Consider the following 26240-nt stretch of genomic DNA (forward strand, 5'->3'; position numbering starts at 1 on the left):
CAACTAACCCGCCTCTCACGCCCACCTTTTCCCCAAACACATCTAATCAAAACTTTGAGATAGCCATTTTGTTCTAAGTAGTTTTAAGTTCTGGAAATTAGGTCTTTGAGGATGACAACCCCCCGCATCGCTTTCCAGTGTAGCTATATATTCTTTCTCATATTAGTTTTTTTTAAATGAACGACACTCTTCTTCTTCACGCCACTTCTTTCTCTTTTCCTCATTTGGCAGTTCAACTTTCTTGGTAGCAAAACTTTCCAGCTATTTCTCATCTACTGATTCAGCAAACCTTGCATGATAAATAATCTCAGAAGAGATGGCATACAATTGAGCTTTCCCTCGTTACAGCATCTTTGTATTTTGAAGGTTAGTTTGGCATTCAGAGTTCTCTTCAACCTCAACATCTGATACTGGTTAAGTGCCTGTTTTGATTCAAAGAAACCACATTCTTGAATGTTTCACCCTTACTCACATTTCTTAGCTATTTCATTATGGTTCAATGTTCCATATTCAAAACATTAAGACACAGACAGACAATCATAGGCAGCACAATCGCACAGCCTAGGGAAAGAACAATGTTGACACAATTTATTTTTTTTTTTTTTTTAGTTTTAGACAAGGGCACTTTGTATAGAAGGAATTGTCACAGAAACTTCAAAAAAGGCTCATTCGAATGGAAATTGGAGTGGCTAGTGCCCTTTTAAATAATTTCTAAGACCACACTGGCTAATCATGATACAACGATCCAATAATAAAAAAAGAGAAAAAAGAAGATTATAGAAGCCAGTGAAACATATGAACTAAAATGCAAATATTTCGGTCAAGACCTCCGCTTGACCGTCCTCAGTGCAGGATAATAACATCAAAATTACTAATAAAACTCTATGGATACTATAAAGAAAAAAAATCCAAACCTTGAAACGAGGCGTAACTAAAAGTCGAAGACCCTCTCCATGTAACGGTGAAAAGGTACCTGAATGAAAAAATACAGTACTGAATGGGAATTCAATTTTTTATTTTATACAGAGCATTTTTTAAAACTAAACGCTTTCCAGGTAAAACATTATCAAAGATTTGGTTAGGTTGCAAAATGTGATTTTTTTTAATATTTAAGTAAAGACGATCAGAATTAATTAATTCATTATAAATGGAGCTAAAATAGGTTTCTCCCGTGTCTCTATTGAGAGCAACCTTTCGGTGAATGTTCTTTTTTATCTCAACTGCCTCCCTGAAAACTTGGATGAGGCCTTCAACAGGGGCAATAATGGAGGTGTTATCGAATAAAACGAAATGGTGCGGGTTGTCATACACATGCTGAGCCAAGGCGGAATCAAAAGTCTCAGGCCTTTGGCATAGCTCCATAGCTTTGTCGATTGAGGACCTGTGTTCCAACAATCTCTCCCCCAATTGCTGATGGTTTCTTCCAACATAGAAACAGCCGCAAGAACATGGAACCCTATAAACACCACTGCCCAAAATAGAGCTCGTTTTATCTTTACCACTGTTAAAATAGTTCTGGATTTTATTAGAACTTTTGAAGGTAACATTTAAGTTATGTTTTTTAAGTATTCTTTGCAATTTGTCACCTAATTTGCGAAAATAGGGCAAAACAGTAAAAACTTTCTTATCACCCACTAAAGGGATGATATCCGTTGGAGGTTGAGGTTTTTTAGAAATACTGCCACACAGAGGCACGTTTTGCCCACAACATGAATATTATAGTATATTTAAAATAGAAAAGGCACAAGAGTAGCTTACAATGTGCCCTGCCATATGCAGTACAGTCCACACAAACTGAAAGCTGGTCATTGACAATTTGAAAGTTTCATTGAGAGAGCTGAATCATTTGAAATCGTTTGAGAGCTAAATCATTTGAAATCGATGTATATCTGCTCAATACATAGTCGACAAAAGGTGTTCATAATCAGGCATACAAAGCGGAAAAAAAGATAAATTACGTTTGGAGCATCAAATTCATTATAAATTTCAGTTGACCTTCAAAAAGAATATGTAAATAATAAATATTATAGACAAAATGGTCCTCCGAAGGGTGAAAAGTGAGAAAGGTCATAATTTTTATAAAAATCATCAGAACTGTTTAATAGATATTTTCATAAAAGTCTAACGGCTACCACGTGATAGCGCGTTTTGTCTGCAAACAAATCTTTATACTAGTTTAGTTCAGTTTTTTTTTCGTCTGGCCGTGTTAACCCCTTTTGGGAGAAAATCAATAAAAACGGAGGGCAAGGGCAATAGCGGTATAGGATTTTACTGATGAAAAGTTACAAACCGTTATCATGAAGATCACTTAACGTTTTCGCATTAATAAATAAATGATAGATATAGCACAAATAGCAAATCTTGTAATTTTTATGCCTTGCCATTACAGACTTTAACGCATCAAATCAACGTAGTCCTTTTGTGGTTTAACACGTTTTCCTGTGCGGAAAACCTACATTTCTCAGAGATATAACCAATTAAAAATTAGCTCTCTATATCAGACAAACCCCAAAGTACCAACCATATACATATTGCACTTACCACAGCGTCTTCAGTGCGCCTTCTTTTAACTCTTTTCATTAAGGAGGATGCGTCACTGTTTCTATTCTTCCTCGCAGTTTTGCTTTCTGAACCGTCATCAGCTGTTTCAGTGGCGTTGGCTTTCTAAAGGATAAAAAAATTAATTTTGATAAATAAGTAAACGTTCCTGTACAGTTCCTAGCTTTCATGAACCATATTGATGTGACGGTGCCGTTGCTAGAGGTTATACTTTCCAAATTAAGGATTTCAAGAAGAATCAGTTCTACTCTTTAAAAAATGTGTTTTCATCAACTCCGTGATTTGGAAAGTTTTCAATAATATCGTATATTCACTCTCTCCTTTTCAATAATATAGTTTCCTAAGTAAACCAAACTAACATAATGAGTCAGGGCTATTAAATATTGCACATTGATAAGACGTGGATAAGTTTCTAGCCTGGCTCATTTAGAGGGATGACTTAATAGCAATTTTTTGTGCATTTATGAGAGCCAAATTTATGACCCGAAAAATACCAAAATTGAATCGATAGCAAATTTTCAAATAGCCCGGATTACAATATAAGTTTCATCTGCTTTGTTTTAACAGATATTTTCAATGTAAATTATAAATTCAAAGTAAGTAGTAAATCCTAGGATCCTAGTAGTAAATCCTGGGAAATAAAATTTAGGATTGACGATAAGCTTCTTAGACTTTCCACGAAAACAAACATAACCTTCTCGTTTTTCCCATATTGTCAACTCTAGATGACAAGGTAAAGCAAAACAACTAACATTCTATACAAGAAAAAAAAAATCGTTTCTTAATTTTTATTGTCTCCCTGAAAACCTGCAAAAGATATTTAAAGGGGGTAATAATGGTGCTTCCTGTTTGATTACTCAATTTTGGAATGCAGGATAAAACAGTGAAATTTCTTTTTATTACCCATCAATGAGATTTTTCAGTTGAGGGTCGAGGAGTTGATATATATATATATATATATATATATATATATATATATATATATATATATATATATATATATATATATATATATATATATATATATATATATATATATATATATATATATATATATATATATATATATATATATATATATATATATATATATATATATATATATATATATATATATATATATATATATATATATATATATATATATATATATATATATATATATATATATATATATATATATATTATTTTCTACAAAATGAACTCCTTAATATAGTTTATGATGATGTTTTATTAGCCATATTGCTATTTAATCTATCGCTAAAATATAGATAAGGGGCTATGTTACTAACCTGAAAAATTGTAGTGCTAGGTGTATGTACCTTTTAGAAACGATTATATTGCCTGAATGAGTGCCTATAAGTGTTTTAGCTCCTTCTTTCTCACCCCCTGATATCACCATATTGGTGAAGATTTTGAGAAAAAAGTCTTGAACAGGAAAAATAACAAAAGAGAGCCATTGTTTGGTTGAGATTAGAGTCTGATTTGCTTTGTATGTGGGATTTGGCATTAAGACTTGAGATGGAATTTAACTGCCAAATTTATTTTATTTTTCAAGTTATAATCTATTTTCGTAAAAAATTTTAAAGCTTACCTATGGAAAAACAGTGGGCAGGTTCTAGACAATACCTTCATGGGCCCTGATTTGGGCACTAGATCTATTTCTAAAAGTTTCATCTGCTAGCACAAAATGTTCTCATATTAAAGAAAGGTCAATCTTAGATCGAAGGAAGTCGAGAACGTTGATTCGTGAGAAAAAACTATCACAAATATCACAAAATAACTATCATAAAACTATCACAGGATTACACGATGAAATTATCGCAAGTACAAATATAGAAAAAGGGTGGGCCCCCCCCCTCAGTAAAACAAAAACTTAACATAAAACGCACAATCTTCCCATATTCGAAATTATTGACATACCAAAAAGCCTAATCTAAAACCCTCCCCCATTCCTTCCAATGGAAAACTTCTATAGAAACTCAATGGAAAATCGCGGGTGTCCGCAATGAATGTCAATTAGGATCCAAATAAATAAATGTCCTTAAAAAATTCATTGCTGTTAAAGCAACAAGGTCTAAAAAATGGTGGAATTAGTCTTGGTTAAACGTAAAGAACGATGTGGGCACAATGTGTTTTTGGTTTCTCCATACCCGGGCACTTCGCATCGAAGGAGTTGTCGTAGAAACTTCGAAAACGGCTCATTCAACTGGAAATTGGAGTGGCTAGTGACCTTTTTAATAGTCGAAAGTGATTGGAGGGCAACTAGCCCCCCCTCCCCCCACGCCCAACATGTTTCGAAACCCCACCACTCACTCATTTACTAGAGCCCGAGTGTTACACGGAGCTTAGGTACAGATAGGAAGTTTGTTTTTGATTTTGTGGGGGGACCCACAAAGTCAACTCATGAGTGCCGTGTTTTAAGTCCTGTTCTTTATGATATTACGGTTTTTATAGAAGGCATTGTCGCAGAAACTTCAAACCAGGCTCATTCGTTTGGAAAGTAAAGGGCTAGTACCATTTTTAATAGTCAAAAGTGATTGGAGGGCAACTACCCCCCGCCCCACGCCCATCATTCCCCCAAATTAATCCCAACAAAATTTTCAGATAGTCATTTTGTTCAGCGTATTTGATTTCCACATAGAAAATATGTTTTTGAGGAGGAAACTCGTCCACAACCCTCAGGGCATGGTTTTAATTTATGCCCTGGGGGCATATAAGGTTTTTATAGAAGGCGTTGTCGTAGAAACTTCAAAACAGGCACATTCAATTGGAAATTCAAAGGGCTAGTAGTCGAAAGTGATTGGAGGGCAACTATCCCCCCCACAAAAGACATCCAATCAAAACTTTGAGATAGCCATTTTGTTCAGGGTAGATGATTTCCAGATAGAATATATATTTTTGAGGAGAACACTCCTCCACAACCCTAAGGGCAAGGGTTTTAAGTTATCGCCTGGGGGGCATATAAGGTTTTTATAGAAGGCGTTGTCGTAGAAACTTCAAAACAGGCACATTCAATTGGAAATTCAAAGGGCTAGTAGTCGAAAGTGATTGGAGGGCAACTATCCCCCCCCCCACAAAAGACATCCAATCAAAACTTTGAGATAGCCATTTTGTTCAGGGTAGATGATTTCCAGATAGAATATATATTTTTGAGGAGAACACTCCTACACAACCCTAAGGGCAATGGTTTTAAGTTATCGCCTGGGGGGCATATAAGGTGTTTATAGAAGGCGTAGTCGTAGAAACTTCAAAACAGGCTCATTTGATTGGAAATTCAAAGGGCTAGCGCCGTTTTTCATAGTCAAAAGTGATTGGAGGCCAACTAGCCCCCCCTCCTCACGCCAATCATTCCCCCAAACACATCCAATCGGAATTTTGAGATAGCCATTTTTTTCAGCGTAGTGGATTTCCAGTAAGAAAATATGTTTCTGAGGAGGACACTCCCCCACAACCCACAGGGCAAGGGTTTTATGTTATGGCCTGGGGGCATATAAGGTTTTTATAGAAGGCGTTGTCGTAGAAACTTCAAAACAGGCTCATTTGATTGGAAATTCAAAGGGCCAGCGCCGTTTCAAATAGTCAAAAGTGATTGGAGGGCAACAAGCCCCCCCCCCACGCCCATCATTCCCCCAAACACATCCAATCAAAATTTTGAGATAATCATTTTGGTCAGCGTAGTTGTTTTCCAGATAGAAAATATGTTTACGAGGAGGACACTCCCTCACAACCCTCAGGGCGAGGGTTTTAAGTTATCGCCTGGGGGCATATAATGTTTTTATAGAAGGCGTTGTCGTAGAAACTTCAAAACAGGCTCATTCGATTGGAAATTCTAAGGGCTAGTACCCTTTTATATAGTCGAAAGTGATTGGAGGGCAACTAGCCCCCCCCCCCTACGCCCATCATTCCCCCATACACATCTAATCAAAATTGTGAGATAGTCATTTTGTTCAACGCAGTTTTAAGTTCTGGAAATTAGGTCTTTGAGGATAACAACCTCCTCACAGCTCTCAGGACAAGGGTTGTAAGTTATGCCCTGGGGGTATATACAATTTTTATAGAACGCGTTGTCGTAGAAACTTCAAAAAGGGCTCATTTGATAGAAATTGAAATAGCTTGAGCCCTTTTTAATAGTCGAAATTAATTGGAAGGCAAGTAACACCCTTTCCACGCCCACCATTTCCCCAAACACATCCAATCAAAATTTTGAGATAGCCATATTGTTTCACGCAGTTAAAGTTCAGGAAATTATACCTTTGAGCAGGACACTCTCCCCATAGTCTTCAGGGCAAGGGTTATAAGTTATGCCCTGGGGCATATAAGGTTTTTTTATTGAAATGGGCAATTAACCCCCCTCTCACGCCCACCATTAACCCAAACACATTAAATCAAAATTTTGAGACATCCATTTTCGTCAACGTAGTCAAAAGTTCTGGACATTAGGTCTTTTAGAATAAAAACCCCATAAGAGCTTTCAGTGCAAGGGTTGTAATTTGTGCCCTGGGGGCATATAAGGTGTACATAGAAAGTTGTTGAAGAAATTTCAAAAGGGGCTCATTTGATTGGAAATTGAAATTGCCCTTTTTAATAGTCGAAAGTGAATGGAGAGTAATTAACCCCCCTCTCAGGCCCATCATTTCCCCAAACGCATTCAGTCAAAGCTTAGAGATAGCCATTTTGTTCAACGTAGTTGAAAGTTCTGGAAATTATGTATTTAAAGATGACAAACCCCCGAAAATCCCCAGGGCAAAGGTTGTAAGTTATGCCCAGGGGCATATAAGGTTTTTAATGATAGAGTAGTCGTAAAAACTTCAAAAGGGGCTCATTCAATTGGAAATTGAGAGGGAAATTAGGACTGTGAGGATGACACCCCCCCCGCAGCCCTCAGGGCGAGGGTTATGTTATCCCCTGGGGGCATATAAGGTTTTTATTGAAAGCGTTGTCGTAGAAACTTCAAAAGGGCTCATTTGATTGGAAATTGAAAGGGCTAGTGCCTTTTTTAATAGTTGAAAGGGATTGGAGAAAGACAAACGCCCCTCTCACGCCCACTATTTTCCAAGACCCATCCAATCAAAATTTTGAGATAGCCATTTTGTGTAACGTAGTTGAAAGTTTTGGAAATTCAGTTTTAGAGGATGACAATCACCCTCACAGCCCTTAGGGTAAGAGTTGTAATTTATGCCCTGGGGACATATGAGGTGTTTATAGGAAGTGTTGTCGTAGATACTCGAAAAAGGCTCATTTGATTGGAATTCGAAAGGCCAAGTGCCCTTTTTAATAGTCGAAAGTACGTTGAAGGCTTGACATTTTTATAGTAAAGATCGATGAGGATATAATGTATTATTTTTTTGTTGTTGTTTAGGACAGGACACTTTGTATCAAAGGAGTTGTCGTAGGAACTTCAAAAGGGCTCATTCGATTGAAAATAGAAAGGGCTGATGCCCTTTTTAATAGTCGAAAGTAATTGGAGGGAAACTAATCCCCTTCCCACGACCACCCTCCCATTTGACTTTATGTTTAAAAACTAAATGTTGCCATAAGATTAAATCAAAATGCACTATGTAAATGCTAATTCCCTATAAGGCATCTCAGCGGTATTCCAAGAACGACTGAAGGTATTATGTTCAAACTTTTGGGGCTGCTTCTGCTCTTAAAATTTAACCAAATCAAAATAGCATAAGTGAATCCAAACTATCAAAGAAAGTAAACCGATTTTTTTGCAAATCGTATCAAGTTTTCCATTTCAGGTCAACTAGAGGAGGTATGAAACAAAATTAAACACTAATATTTGTGTCCAGATTTTTAAGAGAGTGTATGTTGTTAAAAAATTTTCTCCAGCATACAAATAGAAGGCCAAACTATAAATTCTTAAAAAACGAAAAGATTTAAAGTATTATTTTCTTTTTGTCTGAAAAGACTATGTCAATATAAAACGAACAGAAATTAATTAAAAAAAACTTTTTCCACAAAATAAGTTTTTCAAAGAAAAGTAAAGAACTCTATTAGACAAAAAAAGAGCAAAAATAAAATCAAATAATCTACCAAGAGTGAAACTACTACAAATCAGCATCGATAAATAAATGAAACCCAAAAGGAGCAGAAACTACAATAAATCAGGGAGTCAAACTCAAAACGATTAGAAATTAACATAAGTTGGGCTCAAAAGCCCTATGCCTTCCCAAGCCCAGAACATAATTTGCACTTTACTGAAAAAAATTAAGATGAATGTGCATTGTCAGTTTAATATACATTTACTGATATTTAGTAAGCAAAATCTTAATATTTTTTGATTTATTAAAGTTTACTTTTGATTTATTAAAAGTAAAAACATTTATATTTTTTTCAGTAAAGTGCAACTTATATTCTGGCCTTGGAAAGGCATAGGGGTTTTGAGCCCAACTTATGTTAATTTCTGCTCGTTTTGAGTTTGACTCGGTTATTTATTGTAATTTCTGCTCGTTTTGGGTTTTATTTATTTATCGATGCTGATTTGTGGTAGATTCACACTTGGTAGATTATTCGATTTTATTTTTGCTCATTTTTTGTCTAATGGAGTTCTTTACTTTTCTTTGAATAACTTATTTTGTGGAAAAAGTTTTTTTAATTAATTAAGGAAAAAAGTCTCCCAAAACTAAAAATGATGCTATTAACACACACGCAAGAAGGGATGGTTGAGTCGAGTTCCATACAAGTAGTCTGATGTCATCAAACATTATAGAAAACTTAAAAAACAAAAAAAGAACGATGATATTTTTACGAGAACTGGCCTAGGTATTTGTCTCGTGTGCAAACTGCCATTTTCTACAAATTAGGGTTCTTTTTGTCAAGACTTTTGGATCATTCCCAAGCGAGATATAACCTTTCTATGTATGGACAAGGACAATTAACTGCAGATCCGAACTGCAGATTTGCATTTTAGTTCATATGTTTCACTGGCTTGTATAATCCTCGTTTTTCTCTTTTTTTATTATTGTTTCGTTGTATAGTGCCCTTTTTAATAGTCGAAAGTGATTGGAAGGCAAATAACACCCCTTCCACGCCCACCATTTATAAGTTATGCAGGGTTATAAGTTATGCCCTGGGGGCATATAAGGTTTTCATAGAAAGCGTTGCCGTAGAAACTTCAAAAGGGGCTCATTCGATTGGAAATTGAAATGACTAGCGCCCTTATGAATAGTCGAAAGTGATTGGAAGGCAACTAACACCCATTCTACACCTACCATTTATCCAAACACATCCAATCAAAATTTTGAGATAGCCATTTTGTTCAACTTAGTTGAAAGTTCTGGAGTTTAGGTCTTAGAGGATGATAACCTCCTCAGAGCCCTCAGGGCAAGGGTTATAAGTTATACCCTGGGGGCTCATAAGGTTTTTTTTTAAGAAAGTGTTGTCGTAGAAACTTCAAAAAGGGCTGATTTGCATGGAAATTGAAAGGGCTAGTGCCCTTTTTAATAGCCGAAAGTGAATGGAGAGCAACTAACCCCCTCTCACGACCACCATTTCCCCAAACACATTCAATAAAAGTTTTGAAATAGCCATTTTGTTCAACGTAGTTGAAAGTTTTGAAAATTAGGTTGTTAAGGATGCCCTCAGGGCAAGGGTTATAAGTTATACCCTGGGGACATAGGATGCTACCCTGGGGACCCAAAAATTAGGATGCTACCATAGTTATAAGTCACCCTATCGACTCAACCCAGTTATCCACATACCCCCTCTGGGGGCTATGGTACTTCACCTTACCACACAAGACAATCCTCTGTAATTATTAAATACACCAATTTCCATTTACTTATTTAAGGAATAATAACAGTAAACTATGGATTAACTTAGATACCTTATTTATTTTGCTTGCATTTTTCTTCATATATAAAAGCCCAGATTTAAACATATGATCTTCTAAATCTGGTAGCATATAGTCTGTTCCTCTAAGTTCATGTCTGCTAAGCAAGAAGAGTAATCGAAATTCTTCCGTTTCAATGTGGCTTGATAGATATTGGCATTCAGATGAAATTGTTCCTTTAAATGGACTTACTAATACATCCACACAACAATTCTGAAGCTAGAAATCAAAATCAATATGAATTATATTGATTAACAAAAGAATTTACAAGTTTTACACAACACATTCAAGCATTTGTTTAAATGATAATAATAATAGACACAATAACACTATTAAATAAAACTATAATAAGCAAATCACGAATAAAATATTAATCTTCATCTAAGTAAATAACAACGTGGTCAGTCACAATGTTTTTTTTTTAAGACTAGGGCGCTTAGAAGGAGTTGTCGTATAAACTTAAAAAAGAAATCATTCGATCGGAAATTGAGAGGCTAGTGCATATAGGCTACTTATAGAAATGGTGGTCGTATAAACTTCGGAAGGGGCTCATTGGATTGGTAATAAGAAGTTTTAGTATCCCATTTAAGAGTCAAAATGATTGGAGGGTAGGTACCTCCCCCCCCCACACACGCGTCCTATTTTCACAAAATACATTGGATGAATATTTCAGATGGCCATTTGTTGTTGTAGAAACTTCGAAATGGGCTTGTTCGATTGGAAATTGAAAGGACAAGTGCCCTCTTTAATAGTCAAGTGACTGGAGGGGTTCCCAGCCCTCCCACATCCAGCATTTCCCCAAACACAGCCAATCATTTAAGATAGTCTTTTTGTTCAGCGTAGTTGAATGGTCCGAAAATTATATTGAGGATGATATATATATATATATATATATATATATATATATATATATATATATATATATATATATATATATATATATATATATATATATATATATATATATATATATATATATATATATATATATATATATATATATATATATATATATATATATATATATATATATATATATATATATATATATATATATATATACACCCCCCCCCACAGCACCCAGGGCAAGAGTTATAAGCCATGCACCGAGGGCCTATAAGGTTTTGATGGAAAGGTTCGTTGAACAGACTTCGGAGGGGGCTCATTGGATTAGAAATCAGATCTTCTAGTACTCTTTAAAAAGCCAAAGTGATCAGAGGGCAGCTAACACCCCTCCTCCAACACATCGTATTTTCCCCAAATGCATCTGATAGAAATTTTGAGATAGGTGTTTGTTCAAAAATAGTATATTTTTATCCTATTTTGTTTTATTTCACTAGCATTAACCAAACTTCACTTGTCGCATGTTCCCCAGGTATTAGAACAGTACCTTTTTTTCTTGCATTTCTTTAGTATTATCATTGTGACATCCTTTTCACTAGTAAATACCCATAATTTTTAGAAGGCCTATAGGATATATATTCTGAAAATTCAATCCATTATTATTACGGTTGCTGGTTTGCCCGTCAGTCCAGGCAATTTGGTGTTCATATTTTAATCCTAAAACTCAGCTGCCCTTACCTGAGACCATAGGCAGGCAGATCTTATGTCACTTGTTCACCTGCAAATCCAGGCAACTTGTTGGGTCAATCAATTTTGAATGAATTTTGTGTTAGTGTAACTGTCTGAGCTTATAAACTGGGTTGCCTGTCTAAGACTTTAGGTGGGAGGACCCTATGCCACTTGTTTGCACACAAGGCCAGGCAACTTTTCAGTCAACCAATTTTCAATTAATTCTGTTTTAGTGTAACTGTCTGAGCTTATAAAATTGGGTCCTAACCTAACATAATTTCACTCACCTGACAGGTGGGCCTATTTAGGCTTAGATATCTTGTTTGCCTTTATTGACTTGTTGGTCAACCAACTTTTAATTAATTTTGTGTTAATGCAACTGTCTTGGCTTATAAATTGGGTTGTCTGACTGAAGACTGCAAGTCCAGTTGACTTAGTGGTCATGTCAATCCTAAAACTTGGTCAAACTGACTTAGACTCTAGACAGACAGGCCTACTTAGAAAGTCCACTTGAATAACAATAGAGATGGCAACCCAAAGATTTTTGGGTTGACTCATAACAGACAACATCTACTGAACTTGCTGATGAAGAAGCATCCTAAGCCTAATTTTCCTGGCCACATAAATTCTCAGGTAGGTTGACTAAGTTTTAGGATTGACATATGACCACCAAGTTTCCTGAACTACAATTGGAACAAATACTACAATTGGTTCTCTTGAAGGTGTTCATGTCTCCAATGCAAAGTCTGGTCAGTAAATACTGAAAATGTCTGGTGCCAAGAACAACAAAGAGTAAAAGGCTTCCTAGAGAGCTACAAGGATCCAGATGCACCATCAACCACACCTTGCATCCCTCTGTGCATCACACATCACTCTGCTTTTTGTCTAAATTGCCAGGAGCCATGGGTTCTTAGGGCTGCATATTGGCAGTACAAGACCCAGTTTAATGCTTCACTTACATACAACAAAAACTAGTAAGTAAATAAGTGTTATTCAAGCAAAGTTAGTAACCCCCATTATTCAAGTATAGTTGGTTATTGTAGTTAGTAAACCAAGAGGAACTAAGGTATTGTTTCTAAGTGACAGAATATCACCGGTTATTTACAACTGTGCACAAACTATCTCCAAGAGTCTGGTCTGTTTTTTACAACTTAAATAGTTTTCTATTTCTTGATCCCCAGGTAGAGAATTTTTCTTATGGGCTAGAATGTATTCTATATAAAATCCTCCCCTTCCATTGCACCTGTAAGATTTTGAGATTGCCCTATTTTTAGGACTAGAAACTCAGTCTGATCGTTGCTCTAAGCAGGCTCTGGGTAAACTTATCCCTCTAAACGTACCTTCTGAATGCTTTAAATTCTATTTATAAATCTTGCTACCCAGAGTTCTTAAAGGAACAATCAGTAAATTGGTAGCATGATAAACTGAGGCAGTAGTTGGAATTGGTACTCAAAATTCTGTGACAAATAAATTTTATTAGTAAATTTAATAAAAGAGGAGAAACATTGTAATTCTAATTATGTAAACCTTCCAATGGCTCTCTTCAGAGTTGAATAGTCTTATATTGTGTGTGTGTCTGTCGGTCTTCTAGTGTCTACATGCCGTTCACCAAAAAAAGGGATTATCTTAGGTTTAGGGCCTACTGAAATTCTAGCTGACTAAATTACACTTGGCTAATTAGTTAAGGCTTGGGTCTATTGTCTTAAGAGTCTTTAGATCTAAATTATCAAATTAGGTAAACCCTGCTAATTTGGTTAAAAATGGAAGCACCAAATTTACGAGTTTTATTTGATTAGTTAAGGTACTCCAAGAAGGGAAATCAAAGGGGTTTGAAAATGGGCAAAACTTAAATAGGAATAACCACATCAATTGGTTACAAATTTCTCAGTACCCAAAACAAGGTATCTTACAGTTATTTCTTGTAGAAGGAATCAGTGTTCCTTGGATCTCGGGCAAATCTTAAACTTCAATAGGAAAGATTCTGGATTGAATTTCCCTCAACTGGAAAGATCTTAAACTCTTTGTGTGTCCAATAGTACTCCTTTTTTCTTAGTCTCTCTGTGTAACATCAAGACCACCATTTGTATTTACAGCTGGGAAAGGATTAGGCAGGTAAAGGACAAGTAAAATATAGGGTTCTCCTCTTGGATTCAGACTTCTTTATAATGTTAGAAGGATACAAGTAGGGGGTACGCAAAACTGTAGTCCAGGGAAATCCAATTTCTGGGTGTGAGATCTATTCTAAACACTAAGCTTAAGTTCCAAGAGACACTAGGCTGAAATAGGGGACGCAAAAAAGCTCTTATAGCTTCAACTCCTTGTTTTAGGTTTTTTCACCTAAACCTTAGGCTATTCAAAGCTTATTCCACAGATTTTACGTTTTTGGGAAGGTCATTTGAGTTTTTAAATTTAATTAATCTTAGATTATTTTATTCTTTAATAAAGTTTATCCTTAATTTAGACAGACCCAGCCTTAACTAAAATGAAATATAAAGACGAAACTATGAGACGAACCACTAAATGGAATAAAATCTAACAAAATCTTGAGTTATTTACCAGGGTGATCTCTGCCCTTTTCTAATCAATTTTAATTAGATCACGTATCTCTTAATTAATCAGAAAAAATCCAAGGGTTACCTTGAACCATCTGTAAGGCTCAAACCTTTGATAAATCAACTGGTAAGTTGGGATTCCAGCAAAGGGGATTCCAACTTTTACTGAAATTGAGTTACTAAATTTACACAAAAAGAGGCCTCCTTACAACTTGAAAAAGTCAGAAATATATGGAGTAATTGCTACTAGTAAATAAACCCCTACTATTGATGGATTTTTAGATTTGTGAAAGAGTAGTTGTATTTCCTTTTTCTCTTTTTTAAGATGGATGAGGTACATTGCCTACATGCAATTTTTCAGGATTGTCTATAATTATCTTGGAGAAAGGATCAGAGTTCCCCTTCCATCCTGTGTTTACATGAAGATTAGAGAGAGATTCCCTGAGTCAAGTGGCCCCTATATTGGGTTTCTTGGTGCATAGAAGTTGTTTTTATAAATGTTTCATTAATTGATGAGTGTTTTTCATGCATAGAAGTCTTTTTGTAAGTGCCTCTTTACTTAATACAATTGATGTAACAACAAAATCTTTCATGCATTTTAAAGTTAATCTCTAGAATATTTTTTTCATATTGTTCAGAAATAGGAGTTAAAACTCCTCTAATACAGGTGGTTAACTTGATGGAAATTTTATATTTTATAGGGCTTGGACTTCTTCTGAAACTATATTGATCAAGGTTGAGTAAAACCTCAGTAAATATTTGAAATCAGGAAAATATATACATATCTGTTACTTTTGCAAGTTGGACAAAAATGTTGGTATTTAGCCAAAAAAAAAACCTGAAAAGAAATGTATTCTGATTATTCACAATGAGTATTCATTTTTCAAATTTGTTGGCCTTGAAACAGGCCTTTGGTTCTAGGGTTAGGAGAAGTAGGTAGCATGGGTGTTGGGGGGGGGGGGCCGGGGGGCCGCTGGCCCCCCCCGAGACCTTCAAATTTACGTTAGATATGGCTGAAAAAGCAGATAGTTGGAAAAGCAGTTGATAAAAGGCCCCCCCATCACACTATCAACTGCCCCTCCCCTAGACAATATGCTGCCTACGCCCATGGTAGGTAGATGTAGATGAATCCAGGCTGCTGTAGTTAAGTTGATAAATCTGGGCTATTGCAGTTTCGTTAATAAATCCAGCATTCAATCACTGCTTACAAGTCCATTAATTCAGTCAAAAGAGATATCAAGTCCATTAATCACAGATAAGAAAATACTTGTACTGATCCAAAAATCATCACATTTATAACTTGTCCTTTATTCATGACACTGTCTATACTTAAGGTGGTCCTCACATATTCAAGGAAGACAGAAACTTGATGAGTTTTGTTGAAGAGAAAAACACTTACACATAATTATATCACAAACCATATCAGTATAAAGCATTAAAATAAATGTAAAATAATTTTTGTCTGTAATGACATAGGATGTATAACCCCAATTCAACCTTATTCAGTCTTGGTTTAAATGGAGGGAGATAGAGATCAATTCCTATAACCCCCTATATAACTATACCAGTGTGAAGGCCCATGGGGAGTTTGACAATTTAGGTATTGAAATGCATTCTTTTAGGGATGTGATAACCCAATCCTCAACACAATAGCCACCAACCATCTTTTATAATAGCTAGCATAATCATTGGTCATTGGACATAATTTCATGAAAGATTTGGTAAATATACTTAGTTAAGACAATAAATGCTTATGTTTACTGGTTCTCTTATCCAGAACAGACTACATTACTTTTCAGGTACAAATGCCCCACAGTACAAATTTATGTTTTTTACAACTGGGAAGATCAATGTGTATTTTCCAAAGGTCATAAATTGATCTGCTATCTCAGAATTGAAAATCAAAGGCAAATTTGGCAAAGTCCTGAGTGACTATTGGATTAAAAAAGACCCTAAAAACATCAAGTGGCATGTTCCCCTTCATCCTAGCCAAATTACGTTGTAAACTGCAAATTTACCAAACATTGTTTTGTGCTAGAGAATATTGATACCCTAAAGCATGATTTCTGATTTAACTAGAATTTAGTCAATGCTTGTTTAGCCAGAGTTCAGAGAAAGATTTCAATGGGTCTGAACACTGAGTTTAATTATACATATTAGACAACCTATTTGTTTATCAAACCAAAAATCAGTCACCATACAGAATTTCATGAAAAATTTTGTAAATCAACTTAATAAAGATAATAACTGCTAATGTTTAGTGTTTTTCTAATATGGATTAAACTAAATTATTTTTCAAGTAGCCTACAAATACCCCACAGAACAGCTTTACATTCTTTACAATTGAGAAGATCAATATGCGTTTTTCAAAGCTCATAAATTGATGTGCTTTCCCAGAATTAAAATCTAATAGTAAACCTGGCCCTCATTGGGAAACAATCACAGTTTGGTTACTGCACAATCTTTTTAATCACTAAAAACAAACATTGAAAATCTAATTTCCATTTAAATGAGCCCTAACCCAATTTCAAGACCCACTAGTCTGATGCAATCACTTATGGGGGAACAAAAGAAAAACAAACATGCATCCATATTCTTCCTTCTGGGAAAAAAATTAAAGGAGAAGCTTGAAATGTCTATCTTGGGGCTCTCTGATATGCTGAATCTGAGGGTTTGATTTTCATAAATATTGTTTGACTTCATGTGGGTCTTTATTCTTTTTTGAAAATAAGTCAAATTTTCTAAAACATATAGCTTTTTCATCCACTCATCCATTAAACCTGATGAATTTTATATGCCCTATATATTTTTTGAATCAGCATTTAAAGGCAAATTTTTATGCACTAGTTTCTGTTGAAAATTATTTGTTAGTGTTTTAAAAATTTCTAACTCCTTACTTATAGTTTTCTACTAAGAACTACTTGATGTAAAATAATATTTACATAGCATCAACCTAGTGTTCTTATGCTAATTCAAACTACCTTCTATTACAAGAGCAAGCTGGATGCTGATTTATCATACTTTTGAAATATTAAAGATTGTTGGAACCGAAATTTTGGCCTTCTTACTTTATTGTGAGTTAAACTTGTTCATTATCAAAACAAGTAGAAATCTCTTCTGAAATGGCCCATAACAATATTCCATCTACTTCTCAAGCGCAATCAGAGCTATTTATAGAGTTAGTTGTGCCTAGGGAAAATATAATTACATTTCACCTCTCCTGACTCAAATATAAGCAAAGGCAGTCAAATTAAAGGGAAAAATTTGATCAAATCAGGCATCCCCTCCTTGCCACCTAAACAGTCAACATAGTCCCTTGCCACTCAAGGCAGTGGCCCTGGCTGCCCTGTTCCCTCTGAACAGCTCTGAATGTAATTTATTACAGTAGACAGTAATTGATGCTGTTTGTCAAAGTAATTGGGTTACCTACATATGGCAATATACAATTTTTTTTCTTTTTATCTGAGTGATAGAATATTGTCATTTACTTTTATATAGAATGCAGTATAAAGTCAAACAGAAGACAATATATCATACTTTCTCCTATTATGTAGAATGATAAAAATTCATAAAGATGACTTTATGCCTCATTATTTTATAGAGCAAACATAAATAAAGCCATACAGATGACTTTTTATACCTCATGCTATTATAGAGCAAGCAAAAATAAAGCTGTACATATGATTTTTTATATATCTCACTATAATAGAGAAAACATGAATGAAGTCATACAGATGAAATTTTATACCTTACTATTATATAGCAAACATGAACAAAGTCCTACAGATAACTTGTTAAACTTCATAGTTTTATGGAGCAAACATGAATAAAGTCAAACAGAAGACTTTTTGGTTTTCTTATTTAATATATGATCCACTAAAATGTCATACAGAAAAAATTATATTACCCCACTGATAAATAGAGAAAATAACAAAAAGTCATATGTAAGACTTTATTTTTGTTTGCTCTTTCATAGTATGAGGTATAAAAAGTCATCTGTAAGACTTTATTTTTGTTTGCTCTATAATAGCAAGAGGCATAAAGTCATCTGTATGACTATTTAAGTTAGCTCTACAATAGTATGAGGTATAAAAAGTCATCTGTATGACTTTATTTATGTTTGCTGTAAAAAGCCATCTGTAGGACTTTATTCATGTTTGCTCTATAATAGCATGAGGTATAAAAAGCCATTATTTATGTTTGCTCTATAATACCAGGACGTATAAAAGTCATCTGTATGACTTTATACATAATGCTTTATAGTAGAATGATAAATTAAAAAGTCATCTGTATGACTTTATTTAGGCTGCTCTTTATATGAAATTGTGTAGGCCTAGGCTATGAAAAGCCATCTGTATGACTTTGTTGTTTTCTCTATGTATCAGTAGGGTAATGTAATTTCTTTTGTATGACATTTTAGTGGATCATATATTAAATGAGAAAATCAAAAAGTATTTTGTATAACTTTATTCATGTTTCTCTATAATAATTTGATGCTTAAAGTCATACAGAAGACTATATCATTCTCCATGTTTGAAGGAAACACAATATTGTCTATTGTTTGACTTTATAGTGCTTTGTATATAAGAGTAAATGACAATATTTGTTGCTTAGAGTATAAAGAACCAATGACTTTAATTGTCAAACAGTGCTCACTCAAGTAATTTGTATTTCTAATTTAAAAAAACATAAAAGGTATATGCTACTATTATATAATAACTATGAGGTAGATTTATATCGAAATATTCAAGCAAATCACACAGCCTACTAGGTGTCTTACCTTAGCCTACATAAGGTAGGCTATCAGTGGAAGTCATTAAGTCTGCAAAACTACCAATAGGGTAGCTTATATAAAACAGACCCACATGAAGTCAAACAATATTAATCAAAATCAAACCCTCAGATTCAGCTTATCAGAGAGCCCCAAGATAGACATTTCAAGCTTCTCCTTTAATTTTTTTTTCCCAGAAGGAAGATTATGGATGCATGTTTTTTTGGTAAAATTCTACTTTAGCTACTTTTGACTATCTTGGAATGGAGTTGGGTTAGGAAAATGAAACTTTCAGGGATGGGTCTACAGGCCAAAGTATGTCCCGGGAAGGTGTTTTGAAGTACCTACCTCCACTCCTTCTCCCTCTAGAGGGTCATGAAATTTGCCTACATGACTGGTCTATACCCATTGAAATTTAGAAAAAAAAACATTTTTCCTTAATTTTCAGTTTCTTTTCCTCTGGCTTTAGCTCTGAAAATGCAATTTCAATTATTTGAGCAGAATTTTAAGACATATAAAGTTTATTTCCAAAATTTAGGAAATGTATTTGCATATCTTTAAAACCTTATAGATTGGGATTGAGCAAAGTTGTGAAGCTGAAAACAATTTTGCTGTACTTCATTTCAGCAGAAGATCTATTTTGCAAGGTTTCACTTCTATAACTCACATATTTTTAAAGGTCATCAAAGGTCAGGACCCTCTAGAGGGAGGAGTGGAGGTGGGTACTTCAAAATATCTTCCCAGGACATACTTTAGCCTGTAGACCCATCCCTGAAAGTTTCATTTTCTTAACCTAACCCCTCTCCAAGATAGTCAAAAGTAGCTAAAGTAGAATTTTACCAGCATCAAAAAACAGAAGAGATCAAGTAGCCTTCCTCCAAGACACATTCAAAGTTGAAACACATCTAGTCAAAATTTTGTGACAGCTGTTTATTCAGAAGAGTAGAATGCTCTAGGCCTAGTTACTAATGTCTAGGGATATTGAGTAGTAACATATGTCAACCTCTCAGAATTGTGCTACTGGCTCACTATGCTTTAAAACTAGGCTAAACAAAAAGGCAATAGGCCTATATAATATTCAACAAAGTTTACCAGACCGGAAATTTTCAGATCCCTGTTGAGGGACCTGAAAATACCTTGCACCAACCCCTTAACACTAATCAAAATGTCAGACAGGATATGAATATAGGAGAGTGATGAATATGACCAAAATTAACTCAGTTCTTCACTAGGCCCGTTTTTTAGCACTAAAGGGCTGGGCACACGTAGCTGATTTTGGGAACTGATTTCCAAATCAGCGCCGATTTTAAAAGAAATCAGCATCGATTTGAGGTTGAAAAATTTTATAGTTTTCGGATGCCGATTTTCATCATTATCATCACCAAAAAATTTGCATACAAATAAACAGTCAGCCAGAGATGTCTGTGGTGAAAGACTCCGCTACTGAGCTGAGAACTAAACTGAAAATGAAGCTGAGATCAATTATGCAACTATTAATAAACTCCAGTTGACTATTTGTGTCCATGATTTTTCATTTTGAAAATCTGGCGAAAAAAATTTTTCTTTCAACCAATTTTTTTTACCGCTATCGTTTGTCCACTGATGCTGAAATTGGTTCCCAAAATCAGCTACGTGTACCCAGCCCTTAAGATCTTTACATCTTTCTGCAAAGATTATCCTTTTTTAACTCATCTTTGTTCTAAGATCTTACAGCTCACCGATGTTAGCAAAAAGAGTGAAGATCGCCACTGTTTTGCCATATAGAACAATGATGAGAGAACTTTGACGATCTACTCATCATTGTTCTCAGACCAATGATCAGAGCAGAATGATGAAACACGTTTGATGAAAGAGGAATGGGATTAATTTGTCAACAAGCAAAAATGGTAAATCGTTTTTAAAATGCTGCAATTTTCGTCTCTGTATCTTGTAGTGGATCATTTGATGCAAACCCCGCTCTATGTCTTATCCCTTAAGAAATATTTAAAAAGCTTCTAAAGTAGAATTTTAGAAAATTTTGAGTTTGGGGGGAAGGGGGATTTTAAAAACCTCTTCCCGTGATATAACATGTCCTCTGAAGTCAATTCTGATGTTTTTAGCATTATCTATTAGTGCTTTAGAAATATTTTAAAAGCTTCTAAAGTAGAATTTTAGAAAACTTTGAGTTTGGGGGGAAGAGGGATTTAAAAAAACATCTTCCCATAACATAATTTGTCCTCTAAAGTTGATTCTGATGTTTGTAGCGCTCTATGTCTTAGCGCTTTAGAAATATTTAAAAAGCTCCTAAAGTAGAATTTTAGAAAATTTTGAATTTGGGGTGAAGGGGGATTTTAAAAACCTCTTCCCGTAATATAACGTGTCCTCTGAAGTCGATTCTGATGTTTTTAGTACTCTATCTATTAGTGCTTTAGAAATATTTTAAAAGCTTCTAAAGTAGAATTTTGGAAAATTTTGAGTTCGGGGGGAAGGGGGATTTCAAAAACATCTTCCCATAACATAATTTGTCCTCTAAAGTTGATTCTGATGTTTGTAGCGCTCTATGTCTTAGCGCCTTAGAAATATTAAAAAAAAGCTTCTAAAGTAAAATTTTTGAAAATTTTGAGTTTGGAGGGAAGGGGGATTTCAAAAACATCTTCCCATAATATAATTTGTCCTCTAAAGATGATTATGATGTTTGTAGCGCTTTATGTCTTAGCGCTTTAGAAATATTTAAAAAAGCTTCTAAAATAAAATTTTGAGTTTGGGGAAAAGGGGATTTCAAAAACATCTTCCCATAACATTATTTGTCCTCTGAAGTCGATTCTGATATTTGTAGCGCTCTATCTACTAGTGCTTTAGAAACATTTAAAGAGCTTCTAAAGTAGAAATTTTGGAAAATTTTGAGTTTGGAGGGAAGGGGGATTTCAAAAACATCTTCCCATACCATAATTTGTCCTCTAGAGTTGGTTCTGATGTTTGTAGCGCTCTATGTCTTAGCACATTAGAAATATTTAAAAAAAGCTTCTGAAGTAAAATTTTTTAAAATTTTGAGTTTGGGGGGAAGGGGGATTTCAAAAACATCTTCCCATGACATAACTTGTCCTCTAAAGTCGATTCTGATGTTTGTAGCACTCTGTGTCTTACCTAGACCCCAGCACCATGCCGGCACATCAACCAAATGCTGCCAACAAGAGGCTTGGTTGACCACCTCTGAAGTGTCACAACGTCGCTGGCGTGCCGCCCGAAGAGGCTGCGGTGTTTGGTTGAATTTGAATTAATTTTGCGGCAATTCTTTATTGCGTCAACCGCAAAGTCGAAGCTTTTCTTTTCTCATGTTGTTCAAGTATTTTGATTTTCCTGATTAGAAATCAAGCAGGGCTTGCACTATTCTCAAATTTTCGGGGATTTCCCCTAAAACCTATGTGCCACCCCCCAAAAAATTTATTTCCCCAAATCCCCAAAAATCATCCAATCATGTTGCCACCCATAGTGATTTATCACTAGTGACTATCCCTGCCAAATATTACTTTGTATACCATAATTCTTCACTACTCTCTTGTACGTTAATTTTCGTCTTTTGTGTTACTTTGCATATAAACCAGACAGATATATTTGCAATATACACGGTTCTTCATATGCAGACAAAAGTATCGTCTTTATGAGATTAAGTAATGAAAACAAGTTTTTTTTTTAACTGAAAGTAAGAAGCGATATTAAAACTTAAAACGAACAGCAATTATACCGTATATGAAAGGGACTGTCCCCTCCTTCACGCCTTGCTCTTTACGTTACTTTAGCGTAAAGAGCTAGGGGTTGAGGAGGGGACAGCCCCTTTCATATGCGGAATAATTATTGTTCATTTTAAGTTTTAACGTCGCTCCTTACTTTCAGTTAATAAAAAACTTGTTTTTTATTTAATTTCTGAACGTTTTTCAACTAATGCTGGTTTGGTTTTGGCTCCCAGTGCATGAAAAATTAAAACACAATTGGCGTATTAGTTTTGGCAGATTTATTCTAGATACGAAGGGTCGCCCCTCCCCAATACCTTGCTCTTTACGCTAAAGCTCTTAGCCCTTTTAAAAAAGCTTCCTATTCTAATTAAAAAGCCCCTATTTTCAATTTTAGTAAACAGTCAAACTTTAGCGTAAAGAATAAGGTATTGAGGAGGGGCAATCCTTCATAAATGGCATAATTTCAGTTTGTTTTTCGAATAATGCTGCTAAATCTGGCTCACTCTTTATGAAATATACCCCTCACCCTCACGGAACTCCTCCGTGGAAATTTCATCCAACGTAAAGTGCACCTCCCCCCGTCAAATTCCCTCCAGACAATTCTTTCCTCACTGAGAATCCCCCCTCTCTGCAAAATTGCTTGTTGACAATTCACCCTGAAAAATTCTCCTTAGCATTTTTTCATTGGAATAAGACTTTAATCTATACATCGATTTCTTGGCCACTCCAGAAATGCCCCCTTCCGTTTAAATTATTTCCCAGAAAACAAAACGCACAGAAAAAAGCCTCCGAAACATCTCCAAATAAAAAATTTGGCAAAGAGAATGTAAAACAATTAAAAAGAATTTCATATAGTAATTCTGTCAATACCCCCCAGTGTAACATTTCCCCCAGAATATTCACTCATCTGAAATTTCCCTCCCAAAGGAAAATTCTCCTCTTAGAAATCCACCCCAAGCACAACTTCCCCCTGGCTAAGGTGCATCTTTGCACTTTTAAACGTTTTATGGAGAGTCCATAACTACACGAAGTCCATGCTAGTGTTTCAATAAACTCAACTGAAACTTTATGAGCGCATGGACCTATAAAAATAAAAACATCTTCTCATAACATAAATTGTCCTCTAAAAACAATTTGGATTTTTTTACTGGTCAAGGCTATCTCTTGTCAAATCCTTTCCCTAATTAATACAGTTTAAATGGCTTGGCTTATCAACACACTCTTCTACCCCATGGCATTTGCATGCTATGATAAGCAGAGTTGTGACATCACAAACGGGTTTCCTAAACAGGTCAGTTATATATTAAATAAGTTTAAAGGGATGAATGTTAAAGGAAAATAGGATTTTGGAATATATTTTAATGAACAAGGTTAAAAGCTGAAGTTGTGTAAGCTAAGCAGTGATTTATAATTATGATAGTAATATAGGATGAAATGTGAGCTAAAACAACTAGTAATGTGCAGTAGTTTACCATTAAATAGAGGGGGGAGTGGAGGTAAGTACTTCAAAGTACTTTCCCGGGACATACCATAGCATGTAGATCCATCCCTGAAAGTTTCATTTTCCTAACCCAACCCCTTTCCAAGATAGCCAAAAGTAACTCAAGTAGAATTTTACCGTTTTTTTATTTGTGTTTTTCTTTTGTTCCCCTATAAGTGATTGCATCAGACTAGTGGGTCTTGAAATTGGGTTAGGGCTCATTTGAATGGAAATTGGATTTTCAATGTTTGATGCGTTCTCTTAGAATCATTAATGTTTACCTTTAAACTACTTCATGGTTAAAAGATCCTGGAGTGCCAAAAATCCTAGTAGCATCAAGACTAGGCCTAGTCTAGCCAAGCTCTTTTCAAGAAGCATTCCTTAAAAGTATTTTTCAAAGAAAAGACCTTTGCTGAACTTGGTTGCGATTTCTGTTTTACCAGAACATACAAGAAAACAACACTTTCTAAGGCTATATGCTGATTTATTCATTTTTTGCTCATTTTCTGCTGTTTAACAGCACACGTTCGTTATTTTTGAAATTATCTATGAATTTCCTTATTAGAATACATTATGTAAACTGGCGACTTTCTCCTTAAAAAATGAATTATCGCTTTTTCACACTAATTTAAGACGTATATGGCTGTGTAAGTTTGCACTTGACCAATTTAATGAATTAGTTTTCATTTTAGGTGTCCTTGGTACTTTAAAGAAAAGTAAATGCCATGTAAGATCATAAGAAATAGAAACCTACAATAACTCAAACTTAAAACAACCAGAAATCATTTTTAAAGAATAAATGAAACCCAAAACAAACAGAAATTAAATAAACCATAATAACAAAAAAAATACAACTGGTACTAATATAAATAAATAAATAAATCATAAAATGAGTGTAGTCTAAATTGAACAAGCAAATAAAGCTTAAAACGAACAAAAATGTTTTGCTATTGATGCATAAATGAAATCCAAAATGGACAGAAATTAAATAAACAATCATAGCAAAGAAACATATAACAGGCACTAATATAAATGAATAATTAAATCTTAAAACGAGTAAATTTTAAGTTTAATATGCAAATCCAGCTAAAAACAAACAAAAATATTTTGCTATTGAAGCATAAATGAAACCCAAAACAAAAAGAAATTAAATAAACAATCATAGCAAACAAATATACAATAGATACTGATATAAATTAATTAATAAATCTTAAAACGAGTGAAACTTGAATATCTAAATCAATCTTGAAACGAATAAAAATCACTACAAACAAGTTTTTTTTTTCCTCCTTCTCTCACTGTAAACATCTAAAGCCTACTGCATTATTGGCGCTTTAGTGAAAATTAAATAAAAAAAACAAGTTTTTTTAACTGAAAGTAAGGAACGACATTAAAATTTAAAACGAACAGAAATTATTCCGTATATGAAAGGGGCTGTCCCTTCCTCAACGCATCGCTCTTTCGGCTAAAGTTTTTTATTGTTTAAAAAAAATAGAGTTGTGAGAAAGTCAAACTTTAGCGTAAAGAGCGAGGGGTTGAGGAGGGACAGCCGCTTTCATATACAGAATAATTTCTGTTTGTTTTAAGTTTAACGTTGTTCCTTACTTTCAGTTAAAACAACTTGTTTTCTTTATTTAATTTTTCAACTTTTTGAATTAGTGCAGGTTTTGATTTTGGCTCACCGTACATGAATAATTAAAACAAAATTTGCATATTAATTTACTTTTATTTGGTTTAATGGCTTTCTCAAAACTTG

At 34.6% G+C, this 26240-nt stretch overlaps 1 long non-coding RNA gene across 1 annotated transcript; it reads right to left on the minus strand.

Annotated features, from left to right (window-relative positions):
• Window positions 1–1263: 1263 nt before the first annotated feature.
• Window positions 1264–20512, minus strand: LOC148950240 (uncharacterized). Its single transcript, XR_016141958.1, has 3 exons — window positions 20387–20512; window positions 10394–10618; window positions 1264–2664 (listed from the first exon to the last, which is right to left on the minus strand). It is a non-coding gene; the product is annotated as an uncharacterized LOC148950240 (long non-coding RNA).
• Between the last annotated feature and the right edge of the window lie 5728 nt (window positions 20513–26240).

The sequence above is a fragment of the Artemia sp. Qi Xiang Cuo genome, chromosome 7 (assembly GCF_049724085.1).
Source record: "Artemia sp. Qi Xiang Cuo chromosome 7, ASM4972408v1, whole genome shotgun sequence".
NCBI classification, from domain to species: domain Eukaryota; kingdom Metazoa; phylum Arthropoda; class Branchiopoda; order Anostraca; family Artemiidae; genus Artemia; species Artemia sp. Qi Xiang Cuo.